This window comes from Pararge aegeria, chromosome 2 (genome assembly GCF_905163445.1).
Source record: "Pararge aegeria chromosome 2, ilParAegt1.1, whole genome shotgun sequence".
Lineage (NCBI taxonomy): Eukaryota > Metazoa > Arthropoda > Insecta > Lepidoptera > Nymphalidae > Pararge > Pararge aegeria.
In genome coordinates, this window is record NC_053181.1 from 3,646,834 (window position 1) to 3,671,350 (window position 24,517).

At 35.1% G+C, this 24,517-nt stretch overlaps 1 protein-coding gene across 2 annotated transcripts in view; it reads right to left on the reverse strand.

The window, feature by feature from the left end:
• LOC120628233 (syndecan-like) overlaps positions 1 to 24,517 on the reverse strand; it is a 406,497-nt gene that overhangs the window by 160,521 nt on the left and 221,459 nt on the right. The gene's annotated exons all lie outside the window — the stretch shown is intronic.

Here is a 24,517-nt window from a genome sequence, read left to right on the forward strand (position 1 = left end):
GGATATGTCTTGCAAAATGATTTTACTGGCAACTGCACTGAGAAAGAATTAATAGATGAATAGACTTGAATTGTAGGTACTGCACAGAACACTAATATAAAAACGAAGATGATATTGTTGACCCGACACATATAATAAATGATGATGAGTATAAACGGAGAATTCAGTGAAACTAAAATATTTATAAATAGAGAATGTAATTTACGCCTGAAGTAATTAATAAATGTAATCCAAAATCTCCTGGCCTCAACGATAAAGGCTTTTGCTTTGCCTTTTCAAAAATATTTTTTTTCTTGGGATGGAAAATTTAATTTATTAGCTATTCTTATCTAAATTCTTTCTGATATTTTGAGATTATGGATTGAAGCGTTAGTGGACTTTATGAATTAAATGTAAAGAAGATAGTAATAATATAATATGCATAAAAGAACGCAGAAAGCGCCTACGACAAATAGCGAATAACGAGTGCACACGGTGGCATGCGATAGCCAAGCATACGCCCCGACGACCCCGTCCGCCTTGCCGTCTTGTACGAATACGTGAGAAGTCGCGGAGATTCCTAGCTGTATAAATCGCAAGCAAAAACTTTATTACATCAACAGATACGTTTTTTTTGTATGCACGGCAATTCAACCCTGGATTGAATTGCGTTGTAAACTATGTACCGCTTGGCGTTGATGGAATGTTTTAAAATAAGAATCAGTCATACAGAATTTGCAACTTCAAAACCAACAACACTAGGTCCATTTTACTCTGATGATTAGATTAATGAATTAAATGAGTGCACAATTATTATACACTACAAAAAACTATAGAAAACTGTACGTTATTGCGTTTCTCTCCTCTTAAAAAAAGCTACGTTTTTTCATTCAGAAATCAGAATATTTCTCTATGCAGAAATTTTAAGTAGCACCTTTAAATTTCCCACGTGCTCTCCGACTATAATTTCATTGTCGACGCACAAAAGATGGGAGATAGCCAATTTCATTATTATCATAGCGCGATGCAATAAAATTGAACTGGTTAATCATGCGTTGCTGATTGTTGTATCGAATTTAATTTGTAAAAGAACATCGACAATTTATTTACTTCCCACGCAACAAGGGGTGTTATATGTTTCAAAAAATTCTGTTTGTCTGTGTCATCGTAACTCAAACAGCGATGAACCAATTTGGGTGCAGTTTTATGTATGAGTGTTATTACATCTGGTCAGATAACCATTTTTTGCTTTGAGCAACCTTTGCTTTGAGATTCGCTCGCTCATAAACAAAACCGTGTAGCTAAAAAAATATTAGGACAGATAAATTCTAAATTCAGGATTCAATACTTTTTAAATTTAATTGGTTAACATTTTTTACAGTTAGTGCTCCAAATTTAAGTAGAAGGTCCTGGATCCGATTCCCGGGAGAGCCAATTTGGGAATTTATAAGTTCTGAATTTTCTCTTGTCTGGTCTGATGGAAGGCTTTGGCCGCTGGTTACCACCCTACATACAAGCTACATGCCGCTAAGCGATTTAGTGTTCCGGTGCGATGCCGCGTAGAAACCGATTAGGGATGTGACTACTCTAACAGTTTAGCCCGCTATCTTAGCCTACATTATCACTTACACCCAGATGAGATTGCAGTCAAGGGCTAACTTGTGACATAAAAAAAAGATAAAAATTATGTCAAGGGATGAAATTTACATGTCGACCTGCCAATGTACGGCAACGGGGAATAGGGGAAGTTTGCCCTCGTTTATTATTACACTGATATTGTTTCAACACGTGCGCCAATGCTCGGAGAGTTGATAAAACTGTTGGGGAAGATACCATTTTGTCCATTCCCCGGGGAGATAATTGTCTCCTACCCCAAGTAACCGCGCTATGTCTGTCTGCTCGGTCCGTAGAAAATTGAAAGTTTATTCTAACGTACTGTCTAGATAAATCAAGTTTGTTTAAATATCACAAAAAAAAATCTAAACTTTATTGTTTAGATTTTTTTACAATATATAAATAAATTAACATAATTAAATTTGGAACACTAATAGACAGTTAGTTATCGCAAAACCAAGTTTCACTCATCATTAAAATTTGAGATTTTTGTACAATTGAATCAATTATATCACCGGAATGAGCCCGCAGACTTTGACAATTCAAAGTGTACATTGTCAAACCGTATAGCTAACTTCAGGTTATTGTGACGGCGTGCGCGCGCATCGTTAAAATTTACTCTCATAATTTTTCCCTAACGCGCTAAACGAAGTATAACTCCAAAAACTAAATTTTGTGACTTCTAAATTACGGGACTTAGGACTTTAATAGCCTGTATAAAAGAAGCACTGATTTATAGTAGTGCTCGTAAGAATAGCTGAAACTGGGATAACTGCTTGCGAACGGATCCAGACAGATGACACGCCATCCATATTTTGTCACTTGACGTCGCTAAGCACTCCGTAAGATATATGGGCGGTAGGCAGAGTGGTTCTAAAAGCTGTAAGGATAGTGGTCGCATCTGCTGTTAGATGAGAGAAAGTTTGCCTTAATCTTGGTATAATATGGAGTGGTCCGAACCCTACGAAGATTAAAGCAAACTTTCTTAAACAAGGCACTTTTGATACTTACATACATGTACCCATAAACTGCCTTGTTGTAACCATTGTTAGCATGTTTGACTGCAGATCACGAGGTCCGAGGAAAGAATATGTTAAAACACAATAATTACAGCAAGGTTATTATACAATTGATGAATTTCTCTATGACAAGGTGGCTTGGAAGCATCGCTTCGCTTTCATCTCTCACAAGATAGAAAAATGAATTTTAAAATGTAAAATGTAAATTGTCGATGTTGGAAAAGAGCAAATGCTGAGTTTCATGCCGGCTTCTTCTCGGTAAAATCTGCTTTCCGAACTGGTGATGAAGTCACTACAAACAGACAGACTTGACGTTCCAAAAGTGCTTATATTATTATATGGCTTGAAATAAATGAAGATTTTAAACTAAGATTTTCGTGGTTAATCAACATTTCTTGAGCATAGATCAACGGGTACATACCACGATAATATTTTGAATTTGTCGATATTTCGACCCAGTTGCATGGACCTTGGTCACTAGAAATGAATTTTTATTTTTGCGGTTTGAACAGAGTCGGACAATGAATACTATTTTTTTTTTCTATAATTAATATGTGATGGACAAAGCAGATAGCCCAACAGCAGCGTCTAGTCTAGCAGGAGACAATTATATCCTCGGGGAAGAAATAAAAAATGTATCTTCTCCCAAAGCTTTATCAACTCTCAGAACATTGGAGCACAACTGGAAATAATAACCAAATAATTTATGTGTAATAATAAACGGGGCTAAACTTCTCCTATTCTATGCTTTAGCAAGTGTATTTCCTGTAAGGGGGTGTCCGCTACAATCTTAAATATCATCATTCCTTAAAAGCAGAAAAAAAACTTCTCTTTATGTTCCTAGTTGTTCGTAATAGATATAAGTAGGGCTTAAATTTCTTGATTTTAAATGCGTTCCGTCTTGCGCCTCTCACAATTAAATTCAAATTCAAAAATTCTTTATTCATGTATACCTATCACAGGCACTTATGAAACGTTCATACATACCTGTAAGTTGATTCTACTTGCATTAAAGTCATATAAAACTTAAATTACACATATCACGTCATAATATAAGTTAAGCAGAACATAACTCACAAACTCTCCGCGCATACCTACGTTACTAAATGTTGACCTTTATAATAAATTTGTACCAGTGAACATTTCGAGTTGCTAATGGTCCAATAAATAAGAATATACACGGTAATAAGCGCAAGGCTATATAGAACTCTTTCATTCAGGTCACGAAGTATTTATGTAGCCAGTGTATCGGAACGACCGCTGGGGAGCTATTGGTATTCCACGAGCTAGCAAATGTAACCTATATTCATATGGACAGAACCTTTAGATTCTGCTAATAATATTACAAAATCCAAATATAAGTTTTTGTTTATTTCTCTACAACTTAACGTCTTTAGATTTTATATAGTAAGAAATAGAAAATAAAGTCAATTGGTGGCTTAAAAAGGACGTAAAGTAAGAACAGACAAACACAGTTTTGCATTTATAATATTATGTGTAACTCTTGGTTTGAGTTTCTTAAATCAAGAGTGAATAGGCATCTTCTAGACAAGCGCGCCCCACCTTAAGCTGGATCATCACTTACCATAAGGTGTGATTGACGTCAAGCGTTCGTCTTTATACAGAAAAAAATATTACGAATGGTTTTTTTTAAGTATAAAATAGTCAGCGATATAGAAATAACCATAGTTGATGTCACAGATAAATCAAATAATAACAAGGTTACATAATAGGTACATGTCCCTATAATTTAATATGTTACATGAAACAATGCTATTACAATATTCAATGACATGAACAATATATTGATAAAATTAGCTAGTTAACTCTTCTCATGACCATCTTCGCTAAGTTCCGAACCTTAAAGAAATAGTAAAGTATACAGAAATAAACGACACTGACGATTAATACAGCAAAAGTAAGAAGATAAGATTCATTAACCAAGGTCATCATAAGTGAAGATATAAAGAAGAGTCCCACACTGATTAAATGGAATGCTAAATACCAGATGTGGTACTTTATGAAAGGTTGCCTTTTCAAGAAGCTTGTTATAAGCACTGATGTAGCCGCGAACAGTTGCACGTACAGTAATCCAAGGACAAATTCAACTATAACACCTGTATTATTCTTCAGTACCACATCAGTGTTCCTTGCTGTTAGTATAAGAAGGACAGCCGAAAAGACTGCCATTGGTAAGACAGCTGATACTGATATCATTATAAAAGTTGTCCTTAACTGAACGCAGTGCGAGCACGGGATTTCTTCTGAATCATCAATTATAATCGTCATCGTTATCGAATATCAATGCATTTACGCAAAATTATTTAACGAAATATACTTCAATTCTTGTTTATGGGTTTTGTCTGTGCCAACTGGGCACAAGGTGTAACGAAATATAAGTAACACGTAGATACAAGAATCAGTCTCAGACACAGATAATATTTAGACCACAGACTTTGCCGTTAATTGCTGTCTTCTGGTTGATTGAAATGGTAATAACCGAAGAGGATATAAACATTACGTTCGTCCGCAATATCGAGTCCCGTCCAGGGAAAAAAATAATATTAAGATCACAGACTATGCCGTTTATGGGTTTTACCCTGGGTGGTGGAAATGTTTGTCAAGGTGAAAAAAGAAGAAGATGGCTGTAGTAAAAGAAGATAAAAATTTCATGGTGATAGCCGGATAATGCAAACGATGATTAATTTTACAGTTTGTAACTTACATAATATGATTTCCTATTTAATTACAAGCTATAGCTGAACCCCAGCATAAATATAATAAGAGTCATTAGTATTTAACTAAAAAACATATGTTAGAACCAGTCCAGTTTTTTATCTTCTGCTTCTTCTTTTGCTTTTTTTGGCTTTTAGGTGTGCCAAATCGGCACATTGTATTTGTGATTGAAAGGTGATTGTCAAAAAGTAAACATTATATAAATATAGCACTATACTTTTTTTAAATTTTAGTATTCCAAAATACAGTTTTTTATAAGCTGATCCCAAACTAGTTGCTAAATGACAAAAATATGCATGCCCGTCAATGTACCCTCTATAATCCATGAGCCAAGTTGTAGTCTCCACTAGAGGAGCATTCGACTCCAGCCTCATAGTCTTCCGAGAAACCGATCGAAGTATTGTTATACATAAAATGATAAAAAACCATTATCTTTTGCTGTTAAGCTGGTTTACATGTCAAATTATGATTTATATGTGATAGGAATGCGAAATTAATTGTAAATCAGTTTTTTATTTTTAGATGTATTTTCGTTTTGACAGTGATTGACCTTCTTTGATGTCTTTATAAGTTTACGTGAAAAAAAAGCAGCATAATATCTTATATGTAGTGTACTGATACGGTCAGTTGAGGACAAAATCCAATTCAAATTCAAAAATGTTTTATTCATGTAGACCTTATCACAGGCACTTATGAAGCGTTCATACATTTAACATGTTATTATAACGCTATTAAAGCTGTTTACCATGTCAATTAATGTCAGTGTATAGTCCATATGTTAAAAATCTATGTAAATGTATTAAAATTAACAAATTAAAACTACAATTGTTGTAATTTGGATTTCAATTTTTAATTTTATTTCATTTTCAAATGATTGTTTCATGCATACCTAGCTACTACTACTATTGCAGGATGAAGAGTTTTTTTTTCTTTACTGACCACTCTAGTTCGTGCTTTTTCGGACCTACTTGACACTGGCAAAGTACATTGTACTGTTTTGGCACTACGAAAAGCCATAAAGCAAAAGAAAAAGAAGAGCTCGTTAGTTAATTTTTTATAGCAGCTTAAATCATTCTTACTTTAATCAATGCGCTGTCAGAGAAAAATACTACAATGAACTCCAACGGGTGTGCTCAGCTTGTAGGACAATCTACATCCGTAATGCCGTAACAGAGTTCGTTCTATTTGCTTAATCGGATGCGACCTTAAGTTTTCAAAAAATAATTTAAATTGACTTTCTAATTGGTCTTTAATAAAATACCTTTATTTTTTACCTTTAGTTTTGCTTATTGGGATGCGACCTTAAAGTCTTCAAAAAAAATTTTTCTAATTGATTTTCTAATTGGGCTTTAATAAAACACCTTTATTAAAGACTTCGATGTCTTCGAAGCGTGATGGTTAGATGGTTGTGAGCAATGTTTATTTCTACTATGATTTCATAGGAGAATCTAGTGCAAAGCAATGGGGCCAAAATTAGGCTGTTGATAATGATTACCAATTCGATACATATATAACGAAGATTTCAGTAGATAAGAGGACAAATGCCTAAACGGATAACAGCGTATTGTTACATAATAGACTTCCTCAAAGAAACAGCTTCTATACAATACTAATTATTGGCGTTGTTCCTACCAAACATGAGGTAGATAAAATTCCATATCTGAATGTTCAAAACAAAGGCGATTAGTTTGGCCAATGTGCAAATTTCTAGATATAGGTTTCGGACAGTGTGATTATATTTTTTAATTTTTAGTGGTATTTTACCCACGCTATAACACAGGCGTCTTTTTTTAATATAAACGTGGCTGCAATCTACAATCACACCTTATTTAATGGTGCTAAACCGCAATTAGGTGTTATATGCTATAGAATGATAGTTAACATTTTATTACAAAGTTTTCATGTTATGTATTTAAACATACCATGGACTGTTTAATGTAACCAATTCTAAAAAAAAAACAGGTCAAGTTTTTACTAAACGTAATCTTTAAACGAGCAATTCTCGTATATATATCTATATATAATTGGAAAATATCAGAATCGCCTCCAACGATTTTCATGTAATTTAGTATACAGGGGGTTTCGGGGGCGATAAATCGATCTAGCTAGGATTCATTTTTAGAAAATGTCATTTTATTTGTGTTTTCCGGTAGTAACCGAATTGGTGCAGACGAAGTTGCACGGGTCAGCTAATATAATTAATTTTAACTAATATTGTAAATGCGTGTGTTTGTGTGTACTTCGTTCACGTCCTAACTTAGCAACCAATTGAATTTATTTTTGTGATAGGTAAGGTTAATTGAAATAATTTTAGTCCTAGTCAAACATCAAATTCTTAAGAGTGTTAGCAGGTCTCACATGGATGGGCAGCTTTACGAGACAAGATAGCGTGTGTCCAATGCTTGAAATTTACAAGGTTTGGAGGTTAAGGGAAAGACACAAAACATAGTTAACAAAAGCGGTCTTTCCTCCTGGCAGTTTTTCAAATAACTACGCGGACAAAGCTATCATTAAATACTATAAAATAAACTAAAGAACCTGTACCTGTGTTTGTTTTATACCTATTTCCGGCTCAAGTGCTGCACCGATATTGTTGAAACTTTGCCTAGAGCTATCTTCAATCCTGTCTAGCTAATGTTGGCAGGAGACAAAAATTATATCCCACGACTATATGCCCGCCCTGGCAACGGATGAAAAGGCCACAGGGTATTGGGGAAATTTACGCCCGTTTTTTATTACACGTTTATTATTTGGATATTATTTTCACTTGTGCGCCAATGCTCGGAGTGTTGGTAAAGCTATGGGAGAAATTAAATTTAAACCTTTCTATACTAGCCTGTAAAATCTAATCTTATCTTACCTGTATTCTGAAAAATCGAAGAGTTTTTTTTTTATTATTATTAATTGATGGACCAAGTAGAAAGCCCACGTCCAGCCAGGAATACGTCTTGCAAAGTGCGATCCTGCGTCCGTCAACTTGAGGCATAGATATGAAGCCTCGTGTTCCCGTAATAACACCGGCAACACGCCCTATAAACCGGAACATAGCATTGCTACAGTGCTACTTAGCGGCAGAAATACGCATGTTGGCGAGCTCCTTCACAAAAAGCCCTACTACTACGAAATAAATGCGGTTGAAGCCGAGGTCACCTCTCATGTTTTATTTCCCGAGCATTCTCATAAAATTCGATAAAATGATATACTACTAGTATCTAAATATAGATACAGGTATATTTTTTTACTTCCGTAATATTCCGAATAAATGGTTTATAGGAACAGAAAATAGAAAAAGTTGCCTCGAAAAGTGGAAAATACGAGAGAAACTGCATGTGCTGCTTCCTATGAGATTTTTGTATGAACCATAACTCACGATTCGAACGATGGATATGCGCATTTCTTTTTTTGGCTAACTACAAAATCGTCCAGAAAAAGTTGTCTAGCGAACAAAATCGAGAAATTCTCATTTTAGTGAACTTCACATTTTAACAATAGACGTTTTAAATATTCCGTGTATTTAAATAAATTGTTTGATGTACAAATTTATATTTATTGAAATTTCATCGTCATTATGATAAATATCATCATCATTATATTAGCATCCCAATGCTGAAGAACAGCCCTGCTCCCATAGGCCAGCGGAATTTAGAATTTTGTACCCCTACGCTGCTTACGTTACGCGGATTTTTGCGATTGCTATCAGACAACACAATGCCTTGCCCACGCTGGTGCCAACTCAGAATTTGTTTACAGGAAATTCTGATACCTAATTTTTAGGCCGATCCGGGATTTAACCTCAGGATGACAAAGTTGGACACAGATCCATGGCAGCCAGTACGTAACATAAATTAATAAATGATGATGATCTATAAAATTTGATCTGCGCAGCGAAAGCTCTGTGAAGACAACCTAATTTACTACTGTACAGTTGAAGACACATCAATGGCAGACGCTTGATTACACTTTAACACATCAATGTCGGACAGTTAAATAAACTTTTTATTCGGGAAAAAAGAATTCACGCAGGCTTAAAAAAAAATTTACAAGCGTAAAACGAATTCGCGGCCAAATTCTAGCATGTACCTACATAATTTAATTCTAGCATTCGCTACGAGGCCCATAAATAATTTTCTCTCTGGAATATTTAAAATGGTGTACCAGCTACATTCGCAGCCACTTCAAAGGTTTCAGGTGTGGGAAATATACATTTGCATTTTAAACCACTGTAATAAGGTGCTAGGAGCTGATCTCGCAGATACTATCCAAAGTGCGAAAGTTATGCTAATATCGAAACCTTTTACACATGACCTTAAAGGGTTTTGCTTGAAAATTTGGGATTCGAAATTCTTAAACAGAATTATTTGATGATTTGATGACAGTTTTTAGTAGAAGAAGCATCGCTTTCATCTCTCACAAGATGGAACAATGAATTTTGAAATGTAAAATGTAAATTGTTGATATTGGAAAAGAGCAACGGCTGCTTCTTGCCGACTTCTTCTCGGTAGAATCTGCCTTCCGAATCGGTGGTTGAGTCACTACACACAGAAAGACTTGACGTTTCAAAAGTGCTTATATTAGGCCTACTTGAAATAAATGAATTTTTAATTTTGAATTTTGAAGAGATTTTGTGTCATAACTCGCCCGGGGAAGAACTACTGCCATGTTTAATTCTGCCCCCAAGCAGCTTTGCTGTGTTCAGATCTGTCGTGGCTGTCGGTGTAATTACAGGTTCATGAGGCTTAGCACCAACACTTCAGCAGGTCTAGCACGGGCAGGAGATAAAAATTATATCCCCCGATTATATCCCCTGCCAAGGGATGTAATTAACGTTTCCACCTGCACGGGAGCATTAAATAGAATAAGTTTATCCCCCAATATTATTTCACATACATTATTTGGATATTATTTCCATTAGTGTGCCAATACTCTGAGAGTTGATAAAGCTGTGGAAGAATCATTGTCTTCTGCCCATGCTAGCCGCGCAGGTTTATGGAGACAGGGCGGCACGTTTCAGTACATGTACCTTGCATGCTCTGATTTATATTGCAACAATTGGCAGGGCTTATAGTGTGGCGCTAAAAAGAAACATGGTTTGAAATATCACTTTAGTTTTAGTCTTAAGTCGGGTGGAGGGACGAACAGACAAAAAAATAATCCTGAAAAATTCCATTACTCGATTAACATATCCAGAGATTTAAAATTGTGATAACGAAAAATCATAATAGGTATTTGTTTCAGTATCCCTTTGCTGCAGGGTAGTGAGCTCTTTCAAAGAAATTATCATGATTTCAACAAAATAGAACAGAATAATATCATTTTACAACTAGTAGACAACAATGGTAAATCCGACTTCTATAAAACCAAAGTTCTTTGCCCTCTCTTTATTATCATTGTAGTGTGTGACCACAATTTACATTATACAGGACAGTCTTTTAACTTTAATTAAAGATGTAACGATTGAGGTTTCATACTCACGATCCTTATCAACTCAATAATATTCACAGTCATCGGGACGTATGTTTTCGTTACAAAATTGTACATTCTGTACTGCTATATACTATAGTACTGAAAACACGCGTCAAACGGACAAGAAACGGAGACAAAACTTGAGCGCTAATAAATTATTAATCCGCCATTTATTATATCTAATTCCGAGTAGGTTTAGATTACCTAGTTCAATTCTGGGTACCTAAGGACATTGTCTTACCTTCCAAAATTCTCACATCTGGTACCATTACTTGATATAGCGTGGCAGTACGATGTAATGTTGCTTACAAAACCGGTTACATGTCTGAGTTAGCGCATTAACACCTTAAACTGCATTATGCTTTATAATATATAAAACCATGTAAAATTCTAAAAGCTAAATATAAATAAATCAAACATTCCTATGTATTTGACGACACTTATTCCAGAATCACCAATTTTTTCCTTCTCCGTTTCATGTTTAACTTAAGGTTCATGCTTTATAGCAATATGCATTCCTAACCAGTCGTAACGGAATGGACAATATATAATTATGAAGTAACCGTGGTTTACTATAAACATAAATTATTTTAATTATTTGCCCTACTGAAATCAATTATCATTAAAAGTGCTTAAAATTCAATTTCCGCTTGTCGAAAGTTGTCATAATGCTAAAAATGACATTATGTCAACTGTTAATTATTGGGATATAAATAACTGAAGGACGTCCGGAATTGAGTGAGGGACGCATTCTTTCAAAAGCCACTTTTGAAGGAAATGCCTTCTGGCATTATTTTATTGTCTCCTATTTTGATTTGAGAACATTATGGTTAAACTACTTTGTTTATGGTTATACTACTGAGTTGTTCGCTATAGAACAAGTAGTAGACGTAAATAAAGACGAACTTTCTTCAATAACCGTCTATCTAAGTTGCCAGTTGAGAGAAAGTGACATAATTGCGACATGTTTTCAGTCATATTTGCTAAAACTTTATTGGATCGAAACTTACTGTGCGATTGTGTATACGAAACAATAGCTTATTTTAATTATAACAAGTTATTAACCGTCTTGGTTGTTATTTAAATGAGAGGGTGGCCAATCAATGTCTACTTACCTTACGGAGTAAGGTAGGATGACACTTATTACTAGCACCAGGTTAAAGTGGAAACCTGTTGGACAGGTTTACTTTTATATAGTGTTTATTGGCGGACCAAGCCGATGGCCCATCTGATGTTTTTTTTTTTTTTTTTTTAAATATACTACGACAATACACACACCGCCACCTAGTCCCAAAGTAAGCGTAGCTTGTGTTATGGGTACTAAGATAACTGACGAATATTTTAATGAATAATATACATAAATACTTATAATATAGGTACATATAAATACCCAGACACTGAAAAACATTAATGTTCATCACACAAACATTTTCCAGTTGAGGGAATCGAACCCACGGCCTTGGACTCAGAAAGCAGGGACGCTGCCAACTGCGCCAATCAGCCGTCATAAATGGAAAACCATCGCATTTAAAAGGTTAACACAGCCTGGACATGAAAGTTACACTTACTGCAAAATGCCGGGTTTCGTGTGCCTGAAATTACACCGGCAACTACATTCTTCAAACCAGAACACACCATTGACTTAAGGACATACAGAATCAACATTGTAAACGCCCCACGCATACATTACACCAGTGTTTTTTTTTAAGTTATACTTCTTTTGAACGTGATATCGAAAAACTGATGAGAGTAATATTTTACGATACGAACGAAACCCTGTAGTTAGCGAAAGCCATCATTTTAGTTTTTCAAAAAAAAATTTGAAAGACTTTGACAATTGAAAGTGTACACACTTTCAACTCATTTTAAGGGCGGGCTCATTTTAATGTCGAATGAAACATGGTTATGCGATAATGAGATAAATAGATAATCCGTTGGCGTCGTTTTTTCACCCTGCACCCTTGTCTAAGAAGAGCCCACAACAAACTTAGCCAGGTTTTTTTTTGTTATCACCATCTCAGTAAATTAATATTAAGCTTTTAAGCTAATCGTGAGAAAACCTGCATGCCTTCTCTATATTATTGTCCACAAAGGCGCGTAGAGTATATCAATCTAATCTTTGCTATTTTGAGAGAAATCACGTGCCCTTAATGGGCTGATAACGATGATGATCCGTACCTGACAATCTAGCAGAATACATAATCTTATGTTATTACTACTATGAACTTGCTAGCAATTTTTTTAAATTATTTTATCGGTCGGAATTAACAGCGGCAATTTTTAATTCGAATCATAAATACTTAATGGATAATGTTAAGCATGCTTACATAGATAATGTAAAGGCTCAGCTATGCTTAATTATATCTATGATGTCATTAGAATGTTTAGTTGTTAAATTAAAAATTTTACAACATATTTGTTGTAGACAATAGTCAAACTACGATTTTTTGCGAAAAGCCTAGGAAGATTGCAAAGCAGCGGATGGTAGTGATCAATGTAATCCAAAATTCTCAGATGGCAGATTAAATTTAGCAGCAGTATTGGATACTGCTTTTTGAAGATTCATAATTATTTTCGGGCGTAAGACAGTTTTTTGTAATCCACAATAATCGCAGTTAGACATAGGTATTGATTATATATTATTTATCCCGCAGGGCTAGCACGGGCGGGAGATAAAAGTTATATCCCCCGATTATATCTCCTGACAAGGGGTATAATTAACGTGCCCACCTGCTTAATCACTGAAACATGGAATATGAGAAGTTTACCCCCGGTTATTAATACACATATGTTATATAGGTATTATTTCCACTTGTGCGCCAATTTTCTGAGAGTTGATAGCAATGGGAGAAGATAAATTTATATCCTTTCCCCGGAGATACAACTGTCTCCTGTCCGTGCTAGCCGTGCAGTAAAACTTAAATGCCCGCCCTGAGGCTGCATGAATATATTCATTTATTTCAATTATTCCTAGTATAATAGCACTTTTGGTTTGTAGTGACTCCACAACCGAGAAAAACCCGACAAGAAACTCAACAGTTGCTCTTTTTTTCAACATTTATGATCATTTTTCTATCTTGCGGGAGATGGGCACGACCTAATCCAACCTGACTTAAAATGGTGGAAACAAACTTAAGAAAGGAATGGGTATTCTATTTGTATCTTAGTTCCCGATTAGCCACTCCTTTGCAAACGTTCTAGGCTTTTCGCGAAAATTCGAACTGGCAAATGATCCTGCGACATCTCTAGATGGTATAAAACAAAGTGCCTTTCCTTTTACCAGCTCACTCCTCCTTAACCACGTAATGGATTTTGATGCGGTTATAAGTATTTATTTATACTAAGTATTTTTATGTTTAGAAAAAAAAGACAGTAATTTCGCTCTTTTTTTTTAGTGTATACCTTTTTTACATATATTATCGTAATAAAAGTATTTATGGTCACGGTGGTTTATTATTTTAACAATATTTTTAAAATACATTTACATTATTAATTAAATTATGATCGACAGGTCCGTCCACTGTTTTCGTTCAAGTGAGAGAGGCATTTGACATTCGCTGTCAGTTTGACGTATACAAATTAATCTTAATTTTCTATAACGTATGCATTGCCGCTAGGGCTGTCCATTGCTTAGCGATGTTATTACAACACATGGTTACTTTGTAGAAGGTAATGTTTAGTTTCATTGCCGCTATCTATATGCTTCGGGACTTTTCCAGCAGCAAATGGGTCAATGCTCTGTAAACCTCTTTCCAATGTAAGTAGATATTGATTAGGATGACAATGCTAACAACACTTTTTTGGGAAAAGATCGCACTCGACCTAGAAAAGAACAGCAGACCGATCATGTATGACATCGTAAGGAAGTAAAATCGACATTCAATTAACTCTATTAGACTTCACTTCGTCAGGCTCCATTTCACAGCATCTTACCTGCAAGAAACAAAAAAAAAATAAGTAATAATAATATCATACAAACAAACAACTTATTGATGCTAAATATCCGTACTAATACTATAAATGCAAAAGTATATTTGTTTGTTGGTTACCTATGTTTATCGTGATGAAATCTGGCACAGAGATATAGATGCTTCCTGGAGATGGGCGTAGTTTACTTAATAGCCAAGCTAAGCCTGCGATTATAAAGCCAAGGTTTTAAAAGCGCAGGCGGGCGATGCGATGCGGTGAGTCGGTTTATATAGTGTAAATCTTCAAGAAACAGCAGCGCAATCTTTTTCCGAATATAGTTATACAAACACGATTGTAAGTCTGTGTTATAAACTGAATACGGGTGTTAGGTACATACCGAAACCGTTCATCTCGGTGCGGGCTTAAACTTCAAAATACAAAGAAAGACCTGGAAAGTTTCCAATACACGTGCGTCTCAATTCTTAACTTTTCCCGTTACATGGCACAACTTTATTTGTTCTCGCAGTACTTAGCGATTTACGCCATTAAAAGTTTTAATTTATTTTGAAGCGGTATTTCGTCTGAAATATTCGAGGTGCAATAATAACATGAGGAATTATGTTAATGATAAAAGAGTTTGGAATTTTATGGTTTAACTTAGTTTTATGTAGTAATGTGAAATGATTGCCAAAAGAACACCAGTCATTTTTGACGTAGTCTTCCTTATAGTTAAAGGCGTTGTTAGTCCGGCCTAAGCTTTGCTATGAAAATTAAGCTTGATTTGGGATCGTTTCGCGGAGCTAGAAATTAAGCTAAGTTTTCATAGTATATGGTGGAATTCCGCATAGTAACGCCTGTTGTTATAAAATGGCCTTAGCTTTATTCATTCATTCAAACAACCTGTTTTAGTTGTAAGGCTCTAAGGATGTGTGAAGTGATGCAGAGATAAGAAAATTGCACAAAATGTGCTGTGGATAATAAATTATAAATAAACTACGCCACTACACACATCGCAATCTAGTCCCAAAGTAAGCGTAGCTTGTGTTACGGGTACTAAGATAACTGTGAAAATATTTTTATGAATAATATACATAAAGTACGTATAACATTTTCTAGTTGTGGGAATCGAACTCACAGCCTTGGACTCAGAAAGCAGGGTCGCTGCCCATTGCGCCAGTGGGCCGTCTAAATATAAATAACTTCCCTCTTCTTCGTCACTTTCTATATTACTGAAGGTGGCTATCAAGTGACCTTTTATTCTCTACTTATTTCTTCATGTTTTTTTCTATATACACTACATGTAACCGAATTACAAAATAATCTTTAAGGATGCATAAGTATATTTCATAAGATACCCTGTAAAAATATTAAATTGAAAGAAGCATTCATAATATAAAGAAACATATTCGACGGCCAACAGGCGCAGTGGGCAGGTACCCTGCTGTCCGAGTCTAAGGCCGTGGGTTCGATTCCTACAACTGGAAAATGTTTGTGTGATGAACATGAAGGTTTTTCAGTGTCTGGGTGATTATCGGTATATTATTAGTATTTATGTATTATTTTAAAAATATTTATCAGTCATCTTAGTATACATAACACAAGCTACGCTTACTTTGGGGCTAGATGGCGTTGTGTATTGTCGTAGTATATTTATTTATTATTTATTTATGTTTCCACAGAAACGAATTCAAAAAAGTGTTTACGTATGACAACCCTATTGAACATAAAATACTGACACGCGCATTGGTTTTCGGTGTCACAGATAAGTCTCAGACACAGTACAAATTGTACTTCTAAAGCCTGTGCAGTATTATTTCGGTATTCATTTACACGTTGTATATTCATGATGCGGTTTGCAAATAAAGAGTTATAATAATAAAAGTTCGTGCTCGGATTGAAGTTCCTTCGTTACATTGTTTATTACAGCGTTCCAACCTGTTCTATCCTCGGCCTTTTTGATACCAAGTAATAAAATAATAGGGAGGTCTGTGAGCTACATTTCTGGTCAGTCCAGAGACGAGGATCGGCCGAATGGTCTTTTACTCTCCACCTTATCTACCACTATTACGAATAGCTTATTCAGGTTCCTGGGCAGGCGTCGGGCATTACATAGCTTCAGCGGACAAGGAATTAGTTGTCTTTTCAACTCCGTTCTCACTATACGCGGTCCATTGACGGGGAGGGAGGAAACGGTGCGAGAGACTTATCCGGAGCAGTGTTGCTAAACAAGCGTCGACGAGTCAATTGCATTTTCTATTCCTGTGTCCTGCCCCGCATTTAAAATGTATGAAATTTTAATCTGCTTAGCAAATCGGAGCGGAGTTTACTCTATACAAACTCCATAGGCGGTGTGGTGATTACTCTTGACGTTCCTTTCTAACCCCCGACGCTAAAACAACGATCTGTAGGTGTGTTTGCGCGCGCGTGTTTTTGTGTGTAATAAATATTTTTTCACAATATAACAATAAAAATAAATAAAATCATTATGTTTCAGGTCGGGGATAAATACAAGTAATAGTAGACTAGTACGATAATGTACACTATATTACCAGTAGTTTTTTTTTTATTTTATTTCAACGTGTCATTTTCCCACGCTGCTAACTCCCACTCACCTCTATACAATAGTCTCGAAACTTTTTTATCACCCTATAGTGAACTAATGCGTCGTTCCGCGGCCACTGGATTTCGTTTAAATGTGATTTCCAGCTTAATGGATTAACGAATTTAGAATTTAGCTCTGCACAAAAGATAGCGTTGTTTCATTTAACTTTTCCGCAGATGCGAATGTATGCTATAGTTTTGTTTCATGTAAAGTTTTTTGGCTTTAGTTGATTCGGAAAATGGTGCAACGTAGTTATTAAAGTCAAATTCATGTTATGAAAACAAAACTTAATTTGCGGTTCTCTTGAAAAGCAGGAGGATATGTATGGTGTAGTTTATAATTTCTTCAATCTTTATACTCCATACCAAACAGATCTTCGGCAATGTCCCTTCCTCAGGAGATGTTGACTTAACATTGAACAATTTTTCATTATAAAGTCTGCAAAGTAACGCCTGGTTCATTCCAATAAATTCTGTATCAATAGTCCCGTATTGAAATACCTTCATAACCACTTTTGTTACAGAACACACACACGCACGCTCAAACCTATAACACCCCGTCGTTTTTGCGTCGAGGGTTAAAATATAAAAAAAAAAAAACTTACCTCTAATTCTCATTTTTCGAAATTTAACATAAAAATAAATGTAAATGTATGCGTTTATTCTCTGATTAAATAAATATATTATTATTATAATTATTATTATTTTTACACGAGGTATTTATTTATTTAGAACAGTTTGAAATAAAATTATGAATAAAATTAATTATAATATAAATTAATTATAATAAAAATATAATTATAATGTAAATTAATTATAATCATCATCTTCTTGTCGACACGAAATAAATAGATAAAGCTATCGATTAGGAATCATAGTGGTGACATACCGATATTATTATTGTGGTCTGGCTATCAGACAATTGCGCTATCTAAGCCGGAGATTAAACAAATTGTGGTTGAATTAACTCTGGGGTCATTTTATAATATAGGTCATCTACCCTTATAATATATTTATACTTAAACTAGCTGTTGCCCGCGACTTCGTCTGCGTTTGATTTTGTTTTTGAACTAAAGGGTAATTAAAGTTCTGAACTAAAAAAAATTAAAGTATCCAGTATCTAAGCCTAAAATAAGGGGTTGCTGCTGTCTGCTGAGGAGTTCTGCCCTCTATCTCCAACCACAGTTTGGGCAAAAATAAACACATATTATAACCTCTATAGTACAAAAATAAATCGGTTATAATTTGTCGGAGTTATGGTGTAAAATCGTCAAACACTCATCCCCTCGCCCAAAGGAAGCGAGCTTAATGTCGGGATAAAAAGTATCCTATATTACTTGTAACACTTCCTAGAATATGTGTACAACGTTTCATGAGGAGTAGTTTTTGCGTGAAAGCGTAACAAACAAACTTACATTGACATTTATAATATTAGCAGGGATAGGGATAGGGATATATTTTATGCCACTACAAGTTAGCCATAGACTGCAATATCACCAGCTGATATCTATGATGGTAGCGGGCTAACCTGTTAGGGAGTATGGCAGTTATATTAAACCACGGCAACGGTAACTAGCCACGGCCGAAGCCTCCAACCAGACATAAATTACATTCCACTACAAGTTAGCCCCTAGTAATAATCGACAGACTAAGCAGATTGGAAAACTTTTGCATATAAACAGAGGAACATTTCCCAGGCCACGCAGGGAACAATTCATATAAAGTGCAATTTGTATCCACAAACCGTAGGTGTAGAGCAAAGTCAAAGTCAAAGTCAAAAATATCTTTATTCAAGTAGGCCCTAGTTAGGTGGCACTTTTGATGCGTACATAAGAACTACACGGTAGTGAGATGATGGCGATAACCACATTCGTAAACTTAAAACTAAAGCTACGAGGGTTCCAAACGCGTCCCGGTCTAAGAAGAAGCCCACAACAAACTTAGCCGGGTGTTTTTTTTTTTTGTTATCACCATCTCACAATGTAATTTTAAATTACGAGCCTGTAATTACAGCGGCAAACACGCCGTACAGACACACAGCAATGCTGTATGGGGCAGTAATAAGCATGGCGCACAAGTTCCGTCACAAAAAGCTTTTAACTATATTCTAGACAAAATTCTGATCCTCCATTCAACGTTCATCACGTCGTAATAGTACTACGTGCCTACCAAACTGATCACCAACAATAGTAAAATAAGGATTAGCGTAAGCAGGAAACGATATCTTAAACATTCTTGTCAGGTGTTCGTGATAAAAACAAAAGATAAAACGCGCATTTTGCAAGTCCAAGAAAAATTTGATATGCGTAATTTGGTTAGTTGTTGCTGCAATAGTTATTAATTGTTACAATTAATGGGTTTTAACGTAAGGTTCTTTGTTTTACTCACTACAAGTTAACTCTTGACAGGAATCTAAATGATGATGCATTCTAAGATGGTAACGGACTAGGGGAATGGCAGTTTAAATCTTTGTCGGTCGGGTAGTAATGAATGAAGACCAGAGCAAAATACAGAAATTATAAATTCCAAACCCCCCTGCCAGGGAACGACCCCGCAGGGTGAATACGTATCTGGCGACTGGCGTAAATTTTGCAATCACTGCTGTCAAACGTCACTTTTCCATACAATAAACAAACAAAAGTTACGTTTGACAGCAGTGATTGCAAGATTTACGTCTGTCACAAGCCTGTCGCGAGATACGTAATCACCCTGCTGGACTTTCTAACTATATGATGTATTTTTTTTATTTAGTTCGCAAAACTGACAGTCAACTGCTAGCTCTAATATAAACTATAGCACTATTTGGCATGTGTATACAATTGTGCCTTCTCTATGCGAACATAGCATGCAATACCGCTGGGTACATAAGGCTGCTGTAATAAGCAAAAAAAAAATATTAAAGTAATAAATTACTAAGAAAAGAAAAAGAAAAAAAACTAAAATATTGTGGAAATAAAATTACTTTAGCAATTACCTATTTCGTAACTTAAACTTAACACTAGGTATATTATCGCTGAAGATATCTATACTATGACGAAATCAATTTGCGAGACATTGCATTCGATACATAGGACTATGTTGGCCAAGATTACTGGTTTTTGATTAGTCTATTATTAAGGTTTTGGAGGCAGCTACCTTCACGTGGAACTACTAATTTTAAACGCTCAAGCAACTCAGGCGCATCAATTAGGCCTTTTATTAATTTAGCAAGAAAAATTACACCTGTAATCTTTCTACGCTCCTTCAGTGAAAGCATTTTATAGAACGCAAGTCGCGAGTCGTATGTGTATAATTTCTTACAATTTAAATCCATGTATGACAAGTGATACAAGAGTCTTCTTTCGATGCGTTCAATTTGATCTGTATGCACTTGATACCCTGGGCTACAATATTCAAGAATGATTTGATATATTTATATAGAAATATGCAATTATGGTAATTAAGATAGAAAAAAAAAATTAGACAGGTAGATAACAGCAATGTCACTAGCTTATCTTAGCATTGATGCATTTAACATTCCTTCTCATTTTGTTGCTAATTTGTATGATAGTTTATCATGTAAAAATAATGCTACGATATAGTAACTCACGTGGTAATATTTCATTCTGATGAATTTATTTATAAATAAACTGCCTTTGTTCAAAGTGTTCATTTAATGTACTCATTAAAAGTACTACATGGACCTATTTGAATAAAGAAATAATTGACTTTACTGGGACTCTACATACAACTTATTCTATTCAAATGTATAACCGCAAACCCGCAACTATAGATAAGAAAACAAAAGGTCCGTAATAAAAAATAGATACGTTTTTAGTTGAAATTACTGCAGAAACTTACGTCGCAACTAAAAAAGTTTTTATATCCTTACATGATTTCTATAATAAAATTATTTCTTTTTATAAATTTAAAGAGCAACTATTCATACCATGCAAAGCAATTCCTAGATCATCAATATCTATACTAATATTATAAAGAGGAAACATTTTTTTGTTTGTTTGTTTGTACCCAATAGACTCCGAAAGTACTTGACCGATTTTAAGCATTTCTTTCCAAGAAAAAAAGAAGAACTATCACGAAGTAACATAGGCTTTAATTATAATTTTTATTAGTGTTTTTACCTACACTTGGAGGAATTATAAATTTTATAAATTCTCTACTATATAATACTGCAACGTTTCCTACTAGATGACGCTACAGTCGCTATAAGACATGTAAAAGGCATATACTAATTTCGGCATCAATTACTAATTTAGGAGAGCCGTAGCTTATTTGAAAAAAGCGCTCAGGCCGCGATTGCCAGAGTCGCAGGTTCAAATCCTTCAGGTTCGTATCCGAAAATTTCTATATGCATTTTAAATTTATAAAATAGGCTATAATTTATTTTCAACATATTTTGGATATCTTTAAAAAAATTGCAATAATGTAACCCAAAGTAGTAATACTTCGCCATAAAATTCATTACTTGGCGTGCGCTCGTTACATTAGTATCGCAATTTTATTTTATTTAAATAAATAGTTTTATCATCAACGGTATTCATACAACAGTAAAATACTTTTTATTCATTCCCATCTTACATTTTATGTAGAAGTTATCGAGAGTTAAAAATGTAAGGACCTAAGCAAAACAGTTATTTTTAGAGATACACTTTTCTAAAGTCCTTTTTAAAAATGCACCCTATTAATTTTTACAACAATACAGAATAAGAAAAATATTATGAATTGAAAAAAAAACCATAAGCAGAAGAAGCCGCGGGCGTTCTGCATAAATCTCAAACTGAGTGAGTGAAAATTACGCAATCGATGAAAACTTGCGTTTCACTTTCAAATACACAACTTAGTCAAAGCAACTTTCAATTTAGATTCTCGGCCGAAATATTAACGTCAATACCATTACTCTCATCAAAAACGCTTCTGATAACTTTGGCTAAAGATTTAATTTAAGATTATAATTTACTTTGCAAAAAGGCCATAACAAGTTTCGAAGTGAAATTGAAAAAGATTGAAGCAAATGAAAGACGACTTCTTTCAGTTTCCAGGAAATTGACGATTGTAAAAGTAATGGAGGTGAAAACGTCGATGGGGCCGAAACCGTAATTGGAGTTGAAATTTAAATTGAACTCGCCCGTAATGGAAATTGAAATGATGAAATTTAATGATATAGCTTTAATCCCTAGTCGGGTAGTGAACAATAATATTAATACGCTGCCGGGAATATTGTCTGGCAAAAGCTAAAATTGATCTAAATGTAGACTACTGGCTGCCGGCGTTCTTCGTTCTTTTACTAATAATCCTGCGGGAGCTTTTTTTTTTCCTGGGATAAAAAGTAGCCTATATTACGCTCCGCCCTTTCCACTAACTATATACTAAAAATCAAGATCGATTAGTAGCTTAGTTAAGGATTAAAGTTAGGACAAACAAAACAATTTCCCATTTATGACGTTAGTATGAATTATGGATGACGAAGCGGTGGTAGCGCATTGGGTAGGACTTCGACATCACTTCCACTCACCCACCTACACTCGCAAGTAAAAACGGACGGACGCACGAACGCACGCACACACGCACGCTTATACACACACAGACACACACACTCACGTCAAATTTATAACACGACAAATGACACGATTTTTGCAACGAAATGAAAAATATCGTTCGCATCAATTAATTATTTCGATTCGGATTAAAATTAATATGATAAGAATCAACTTGTAATCTGTTTGTAATCCAATTTGCTATATTTTATGCACTTATTAACATAACTAATGTAATACATGATCGATGTCAGTGCCTTGCGATTATTTTATTAGTACTTTAATTGTCATATTGAGCCATAATGATGATCTTTATAATCACGAATCTAAAACCTTTATTGAAATCATTCGGGAACTCTCTATGCCCGGAACGTGTTTTTTTCTGTTCAGTAATTTAGCAAGTGCGATATAGCAGAGCAGTATAACGCATTACGTAATTTGCACGACAGTAAATACTGCCGATCCAGTAACAGCTAATGTAGTTACAAGGTCAGGAGATAATTAAAGCCAGAATACATTCTTACCGTGTTCCAAACACTGAACTGCCGTGCATAACGTACTGCGACAATTCATAGATGGTTGTGCCAAGTCATTATAATCTACCCTTTACCGTCCCACAATAGAAGGTCAACAACAACAACATGGGTCTCCTCTCAGAATTATAAGAGTTTAGAACGTAGTCCACCCCGCTGGCCAAGTACAGTTTGGTAGACTTCACGCGCCTTTCTGAATAAGTTGAGAGCTCTCAGGCATTTAGGTTTCCTAGCGGAGTTTTCCTTCACCGTTCAAGAAGGTGATGTTCAATTGCTTCAATTAGAAATGCACATAGCCCCGAAAAGTTAGAGCTGCGTGCCGTAGATCAAACTCGGGCCCCGCGTGAGGAAAACTGAACTACTGACCACAGGCTATCGCCACTTTTTTACTGCAACGTGTATTTTTAAAATCTGTACTTCATACCTAAACAATTATGCATTGTAAATCAACAACTCCTGAGGATGCTCCGGTTTCGGAGTGAAACGTGCGTAGAGCCATTTTTCCGAAGATCTGTTTGGTGTGGAATATAAGGATTGAAGAAATTATAAATTACACCATACTGATTCTCCTGCTTTTCGCGGAGGATAGCAAATTAAGCTTAATTTTCATAATATATCATGGATTTGCACAAAGTAACGCCTGCTTCTATCCAACGTTTTGGTTTTCGTCTAATTTATAAAACTTTAAAAAAAAGTTTAGTACGCTATTTTGTTTTGTGTACAATTAAGAGTGTACATATTACGTATGAATTAGACTAGGAAAACAGGAAGTATTAACATAGATTAGACGTTATCTCGAGACAGATTAATATGTTGGTTCTATTTGAAAAGTTTCCAAACAAATGATTGAGGTATTTAAACAAGCGTAGGTAGTATAGCTGAGTCAGAATCCTTTCTCTGTTGCAGCACCTCCTAATATTTATGTTGCAAACACATTTATTCTATCCCCTTTGCATGGTAGCCCTAAGCCCTAAGCCGTATTACTAATTTCTTTATGTTTTTCTTTTTGTGTTTTGTTGCAATAAAATGTTTCTATTCTATTTCTATTTTCTATTATTTTACTTAAAGCACACAACACGACGCGTGATAGACAAATCAACTCATACTATTACCATTCCTGGTAACTACA